Here is an 8,717-nt window from a genome sequence, read left to right as displayed (position 1 = left end):
CATAATTTCTTTGAGCGGCATCAAGAGTCTTGCTAGCATAATGAATAACATTTAATTTTTTATCTACTCGTTGTCCAAGAACGGCGCCTACGACAAAATCACTAGCATCACACATAATTTCAAAAGGTAAATTCCAATCGGGAGGTTCAACTATAGGAGCAGATTGTTAAGGCTTTCTTTAGAGTTTCAAAAGCTTCCTTACAATCATCATCAAAAACAAAAGGTACATCTTTTTGAAGAAGATTAGTAAGAGGTTTTGAAATCTTGGAGAAATCTTTAATAAATCTCCTATAAAACCCAACATGACCAAGAACACTACGAATACCTTTAACATCCCTTGGATAGGGCATCTTCTCAATAGCTTCAACTTTAGCTCTATCAACTTCAATACCTCTCTCGGAAATTTTATGTCCCAATACAATTCCTTCATTAACCATAAAGTGGCATTTCTCCCAATTAAGAACAAGGTTAGTTTCTTCACATCTCTGCAAAACTTTATCAAGGTTTCGCAAGCAACTATCAAAAGAATTCCCATAGACGAGAAAAATCATCCATGAATACTTCCACAATACTCTCACAAAAGCCATGAAAAATAGCGAGACATGCATCTTTGAAAAGTAGCAGGAGCATTACATAAACCAAAAGGCATACGCCTATAAGCATAAGTTCCATAGGGACAAGTAAAAGTGGTTTTCTCTTGATCTTTAGCTTTAACAGCAATTTGTGAAAACCCGGAATAACCATCAAGAAAGCAAAAATGAGTATTTTTAGATAACCTTTCTAGCATTTGATCAATAAATGGTAAAGGGTAATGATCTTTCTTAGTAACTTTATTAACTTTTCGATAATCAATGCACATTCTATACCCTACAACTACTCTTTGAGGTATGAGCTCATCATTATCATTAGGCACAACGAGTCATTCCTCCTTTCTTAGGAACGCAATGCACAGGACTAACCCATCTACTATCGGCAATAGGATATATAATACCAGCTTCAAGAAGTCGTAATACCTCATTTCTTACCACATCCTTCATCTTGGGAATTAGACGACGCCGAGGTTCAACAACGAGGCTTTGCATCATCTTCCATATTAATGGCGTGTTGGCAAATAGAGGGAGAAATCCCCTTCAAGTCATCAAGAGTATAGCCAATAGCACCTCGGTGTTTCTTCAATATTTGCAATAATCTTTCTTCTTCAAACTACGTAAGCTTAGAACTAATAATAACAGGATATATTTTCTTATCATCAATATGAGCATATTTAAGATTATCGAGGCAAAGGCTTTAAATCAAAAACGGGATCTTCCTTTGGTGGCGGTGTTGTACCCAAGTCTTCCACTAGGTAAATCATGCTTGAGAATAGGTTGACGAAGAAAAATCTCCTCAAGCTCATCTCTTTCTTTCCTAAAAACTTCACTCTCGCTATCCTCCAAATGTTGCTTGCAAAGGATTATTAGGAACAAGAACAATAGATGCACCTTTGCTCCATTTTAAAATCATTACTAGGCAAATCAGCTTTATAAGGAGTTTTAGTAAATTTAGAGAAGTTAAACTCATAAGATTCACCAGCAAATTTAGTCAAAATTTTCTCTTTCTTGCAATCTATAATAGCTCCACAAGTATTTAGAAAAGGTCTACCAAAAATGATAGGACAATAATCACTAGCGGCGGAACCAAGTACCAAAAAGTCAGCGGGATATTTAATCTTACCACATAGAACTTCCACATCTCGAACAATACCAATTGGAGAAATAGTTTCTCTATTAGCCAGCTGAATAACCACATCAATATCTTCAAGTTCACAAGAATCAATTTCGTGCATAATCTCCGTGTAAAGCTCATAAGGTATAGCACTAACACTTGCACCAATATCACATAAACCATAATAGCAATGATCACCAATTTTAACGAGATAGCATAGGAACACTAGCTTGTTTGGGTTTATTAGGATGTGAAACAATATTAGAAGCATCTTCACGAGAAAATAATATGACCATCCTCTACATTTTCGGTCACAAGATCTTTAACAATTGCAACGACGAGGTTCAACTTTTATTTGTTCTTCGGGTTCTCTAGGTTTCTTTTCACTTTTATGAACCGCACTATTTATAACGAGTACTCCTTCATTTTAGCGAGGAAAAGGAGTTTTTTCAATATAAGCTTCGGGAATAACACGATCGGCGGTTTCAATTACAACACACTTATTAATAGATGAATCAATTTTATCTTTGTACGGTTCATGATACTTATCAAAATTCTTCTTAGGCAATTCATAATGAGAGGCAAAAGCTTTATAAAGGTTTGCTGCAACTTGAGAATCAAGACCATATGTAGCACTCATATTACGAAATGTATCGGTATCCATAAAAGCTTCAATGCATTTATAATCATAAATTATACTGATTCTCTATCTTTGTCGTTCTCCCAACCTTCGAGTATTTTCTTGGATCCGATCAAGAAGGTCCCTTTTAAACTCTTCTTTGTTGCGTGTAAATGATCCGGAACAAGAAGTATCCGGCAAGGTCTTGTCTTGAAAAGAAAGTCTTGCATAGAAATTATCAATAATAACATTACCGGGAAGCTCATGAATGGGGCATTTGAGCATTAAAGACTTCAATCTCCCCCAAGCTTGGGCAATACTCTCTCCATCATGAGGCCAGAAATTATATATGCGGTTCCGATCTTTGTGAATTTCACTTGGAGGATAAAATTTGGAATAAAATAAAGGCACAATGTCCTCCCGAGTCAAGAGAATCACCATTCTTCGACAATTTATACCAATGCGCCGCTTTACCGGACAGCGATATAGAGAATAGCTTCTTCCTAACTTCATTCATAGCAATACCTGCACATTTGAATAACCCGCATAATTCATGCAAAAACGAGTAAATGATCACCGGGATGGACGAGTTCCATCCCCTTCATAGCGGTTATCCATAACATGTTCAATAATTTTCGTAGGTATTTTATATGGTATTACTTCCTCACACAGCGCCTCATCCACTACCGTTGCGGTAGTAGTAGATTTCCCAAATAGAAATTGAAGAGAAGATCTCTCCATAATGACTTATAGCGACGAGCAGAAATAAAATCAGCACAAATAGTAAAGGTTTTCCTTACCAATTCCACTTACCAATAGCGCTTCACTCCCCGGCAACGGCGCCAGAAAATAGTCTTGATGACCCACAAGTATAGGGGGTGTATCGTAGTATCTTCGATAAGTAAGAATGTCGATCCCAACGAGGAGCGAGAAGGTGTTGACAAGCGAGTTTTGATGAAGGATTCACTTGTAAATGCTCACGAGACAAGTATTCGGGGGTTTTGATGTAACGGATGAATAAAGTACGAGTAAGTAAAATGCAAGAGAAATAATTGCAGCGAGTGGCCCAATCCTTTTTAGCACAAAGGACAAGCCGGTTTGTTTACTTATAATGACCAAACGTTCTCGAGGACACACGGGATTTTAGTCTAGTGCTTTCGCTACATACGAGTTGATTAATCTTCATTGTTTTGATAAGTGTTGTGTGGGTGAACCTATGCTAATGTACCGCCCTTCCTAGGACTAATACATACTTGTGATTATACCCCTTGCAAGCATCCGCAACTACAAGAAAGTAATTAAGATAAATCTAACCACAGCCTTAAACTCTGAGATCCTGCGATCCCTCCTGCATCGATATACCAACGTGGGTTTAGGTTTCTGTCACTCCGGCAACCCCGCAATTGGCAAACGAGTACAAGATGCATTCCCCTAGGCCCATAAATGGTGAAGTGTCGTGTAGTCGACGTTCACACGACACCACTAGAAGAATAACACCACAACTTAAATATCATAACATTGAATATTACTCAACCATAGTTCACTACTAACAATTAGACTTCACCCATGTCCTCAAGAACTAAACGAACTACTCACGAGACATCATATGGAACATGATCAGAGGTGATATGATGATGAATAACAATCTGAACATAGACCTTGGTTCAATGGTTTCACTCAATAGCATCAACAACAAGTAGAAATCGGTATTGGGAGAGTTTCCCCTATCAAACAATCAAGATCAAACCCAAATTGCTACAGCGGTGACGATGTCCGGCGGTGGAGATGGCGGTGATGATGGTGGAGATGATGATGATGGTGATGGAGATGATGTCCAGCTCGATGGCGGTGACGATGGCGTCGATTTCCCCCTCCGGGAGGAATTTCCCCGGCGGATTCCTGCCCGCCGGAGAGCTCTTTTCTCTCTGGTGTTCTCCGCCCCGCGAGGCGGGCCGCAACCCTTCGTGAGGATTCCTCTGTGGCTTCGGTATTCGGGACGAAGGGTTTCGCGAAGAAAAGGAGGCGAAAGAGGCCGAGGGGCTCCACACCACATGGTGGCGCGGCCGGGCCATGGGCCGCGCCACCCTATGGTGTGGGCCCACCCTGGGTCCAGCGGCTCCCCCTTACGGCTTCCTCCAGTCATCCGGAAAAATAGGATTTTCGGTAAAACTTCCTTCCACGGTTGATCTTCCGAAATATTGCATCTGACGGTGCTTTTTCCAGCGAGAATCCGGCTCCGGTGCTCGATCTCCAAATAATCATGAAACATGCAAAATAGATGAAATAACATAAGTATTGTGTCCCAATATGAAATATATCAATGAATAACAGCAAATTATGATATAAAATAGTGATGCAAATTGGACGTATCATCCATCGAGCCACGGGGGTAAGTATCGGGTGTATCGGGTTGGTGTGCGTGCGTGAGTACCGGTGTTCCTCGTGTTCTTTGCGTTCCTCTCGCTCTCCCACCTTTTTCCCCTCGATCCTTGGGTCAAATCGCGAGATCGGGCCAACCCCTAGATCTCAGATCTCATCAACCCAGGTTCGGGCCCTCGATGAGGTAATACCCTTAGGTCTTGCATGTCTGATCTTGATTATGGATACATTTGTTTACAATGGGGGCAGTCGATGAGTTGCGTGGTGGTGATCTCGCTGTAAAGCAAGGTTACTAGGGTTTTGCGTGTGCGTGGTTGTATTTGATTATGAGAGAGGCACCCCTCTCCTGGCCCTTATATAGGTGGCCAGGTCTCGAGAGTCCTGCTCGGAGACGGTTACAACATAGGGCCCTATTCGAATGTTTATTGCCTTGTCCTTAAAAAATCCGTCACCTTCCATCTTTTCACCTTGCACCCGACGTATTGAGTCATCTTGGGCTGCGGTGCTTCAAGTGGACCCCTTGTTGGGCCAAACAAGGTTGAGCAATGTCGGGTAGTGATGTCTACGGGTGCTTCTATTCTTGTAGACAGTGTTGGGCCTCCAAGAGCAGAGGTTTGTAGAACAGCAGCAAGTTTCTTTTAAGTGGATCACCCAAGGTTTATCGAACTCAGGGAGGAAGAGGTCAAAGATATCCCTCTCATGCAACCCTGCAACCACAAAGCAAGAAGTCTCTTGTGTCCCCAACACACCTAATAGGTGCACTAGTTCGGCGAAGAGATAGTGAAATACAAGTGGTATGAATGAATATGAGCAGTAGTAACGGCGCCGGAAAAGTGCTTGCTGGCGTGCGATTGATGGTAGCAATATTGCAGGAAGTAAAGATGCGATAAAACGAGTAAACAAGCGGCGATAGCAGTATTTAGGAACAAGTCCTAGGGATCATACTTTCACTAGTGGACACTCTCAACATTGATCACATAACAGACTAAATAGATAGATGCTAGACTCTACACTCTCTTGTTGGATGATGAACACCACTAACTGTGTAGGATTACACGAACCCTCAATGCCGGAGTTAACAAGCTCCACAATATTCAATGTTCATGTTTAAATAACCTTAGAGTGCATGACAGATCAACATAACCAAACCAAGTACTAACATAGCATGCACACTTGTCACCTTCACGCTACGAAAGGAGGCATAGATCACATCAATACCATCATAGCAATAGTTAACTTCATAATCTACAAGAGATCACAATCATAGCCTACGCCAAGTACTACACGATGCACACATCGTCACCATTACACCGTGCGGGAGGAATAAACTACTTTAATAACATCACTAGAGTAGCACACGGATAAATTGTGATACAAAACACATTGCAATCATAAAGAGATATAAATAAGCACTTCACTATGCCATTCATGACGGTGAATAAGTATTCCGTGAAATATAGCCTAAGAGACCCACACGGTGCACACACTTGTCACCTTTACACACGTGGGACAAGGAGTCTCCGGAGATCACATAAGTAAAACCCACTTGACTAGCATAATGACATCTAGATTACAAGCATCATCATATGAATCTCAATCATGTAAGGCAGCTCATGAGATTATTGTATTGAAGCACATAGGAGAGAGATTAACCACATAGCTACCGGTACAACCCCGAGCCTCGATGGAGAACTACTCCCTCCTCATGGGAGACAGCAGCGTTGATGAAGATGGCGGTGGTGTCGATGGAGGAGCCTTCCGGGGCACTTCCCCGTCCGGCGGCGTGCCGGAACAGAGACTCCTGTCCCCCAGATCTTGGCTTCGCGATGGCGGCGGCTCTGGAAGGTTTTCTCTGGTTTCGTCGAACGTGCCGAGGTTTTTAGGTCAGGGACCTTTATATAGGCGAAGAGGCGGAGTCGGAGAGGCGACGAGGCGGTGACACACTAGGGGGCGCGGCCCCCCCTAGGGCCGCGCCGGCCTGTCGTCTGGAGGCCCAGTGGCCCTCCTCTGGCGACTCTCGGGTGTTCTGGAAGCTTCGTGGAAAAATAGGATGCTGGGCGTTGATTTCGTCCGATTCCGAGAATATTTCCTTACTAGGATTTCTGGACCAAAAACAACGGAAAACAACGAGCTGGCCCTTCGGCATCTCGTCAATAGGTTAGTTCGGAAAACGCATAATAATGACATAAAGTATGCATAAAACATGTAGATATCATCAATAATGTGGCATGGAACATAAGAAATTATCGATACGTCGGAGACGTATCAGCATCCCCAAGCTTAGTTTCGCTCGTCCCGAGCAGGTAAACGATAACAAAGATAATTTCGGAGTGACATGCCATCATAACCTTGATCATACTATTGTAAACACATGTAATGAATGCAGCGATCAAAACAATGGTAATGACATGAGTAAACAACTGAATCATAAAGCAAAGACTTTTCGTGAATAGTACTTTCAAGACAAGCATCAATAAGTCTTGCATAAGAGTTAACTCAAAAAGCAATAAATTCATAGTAAAGGTATTGAAGCAACACAAAGGATGATTAAGTTTCAGCAGTTGCTTTCAACTTGTAACATGTATATCTCATGGATAATTTTCAACATAGAGTAATATAACAAGTGCAATATGCAAGTATGTAGGAATCAATGCACAGTTCACACAAGTGTTTGCTTCTTGAGGTGGAGAGAGATAGGTGAACTGACTCAACATAAAAGGTAAAAGAATGGCCCTTCGCAGAGGGAAGCATTGATTAAATCATGTGCTAGAGCTTTTTAAGTTTTGAAATCATATAGAGAGCATAAAAGTAAAGTTTTGAGAGGAGTTTGTTGTTGTCAACGTATGGTAGCGGGTACTCTAACTACCTTATCAACCAGACTTTCAAGAGCGGCTCCCATGAAGGACGTTATCTCTACCAGCAAGGTAGATCATCCCTTTTCTCTTTTGTTTACACATGTACTTTAGTTTTATTATTTATGGATGACACTCCTCCCAACCTTTTGCTTACACAAGCCATGGCTAACCGAATCCTCGGGTGCCTTCCAACATTCACATACCATGAAGGGGTGTCTATTTGCAAAATTAAGTTGCTTACTGATGAATCGAGCAAAACATGTGAAGAGAATTATTAATGAAGGTTGATTAATTGGGGCTGGGAACCCCGCGCTCGACTCTTTTTGCAAAATTATTGGATAAGCGGATGAAGCCACTAGTCCATTGGTGAAAGTCTGTCCGAAGTAAATGACAAGATCAAAAGATAAACACCACATACTTCCTCATGAGCTATAAAACATTGACACAAATAAGAGATAATAGCTTTTGAATTGTTTAAAGGTAGCACATGAAGTAATTTACTTTGGAATGGCGGAGAAATACCATGTAGTAGGTAGGTATGGTGGACACAAATGGCATAGTGGTTGGCTCAAGGATTTTGGATGCATGAGAAGTATTCCCTCTCGATACAAGGCTTAGGCTAGCAAGTTTATTTGAAACAAACACAAGGATGAACCGGTGCAGCAAAACTCACATAAAAAACATATTGTAAACATTATAAGACTCTACACGGTCTTCCTTGTTGTTCAAACTCTTTACTAGAAATTATCTAGACCTTAGAGAGACCAATTATGCAAACCAAATTTTAGCAAGCTCTAAGTATTTCTTCATTAATGGGTGCAAAGTATATGATGCAAGAGCTTAAACATGAGCACAACAATTGCGAAGTATCAAATTATCCAAGACATTTTATCAATTACTACATGTAGCATTTCCCGTTTCCAACCATATAACAATTAACGAAGCAGTTTCAACCTTCGCCATGAACATTAAAAGCTAAGAACACATGTGTTCATATGAACCAGCGGAGCGTGTCTCTCTCCCACACAAGCATTTATTCAAACAAAAACAAAAACAAACGGACGCTCCAAGTAAAGTACATAAGATGTGATGGAATAAAAATATAGTTTCGGGGGAGGAACCCGATAATGTTGTCGATGAAGAAGGGGATGCCTTGGGCA

This window comes from Lolium rigidum, chromosome 2 (assembly GCF_022539505.1).
Source record: "Lolium rigidum isolate FL_2022 chromosome 2, APGP_CSIRO_Lrig_0.1, whole genome shotgun sequence".
Lineage (NCBI taxonomy): Eukaryota > Viridiplantae > Streptophyta > Magnoliopsida > Poales > Poaceae > Lolium > Lolium rigidum.
Note: the sequence above shows the minus strand (reverse complement) of the source record.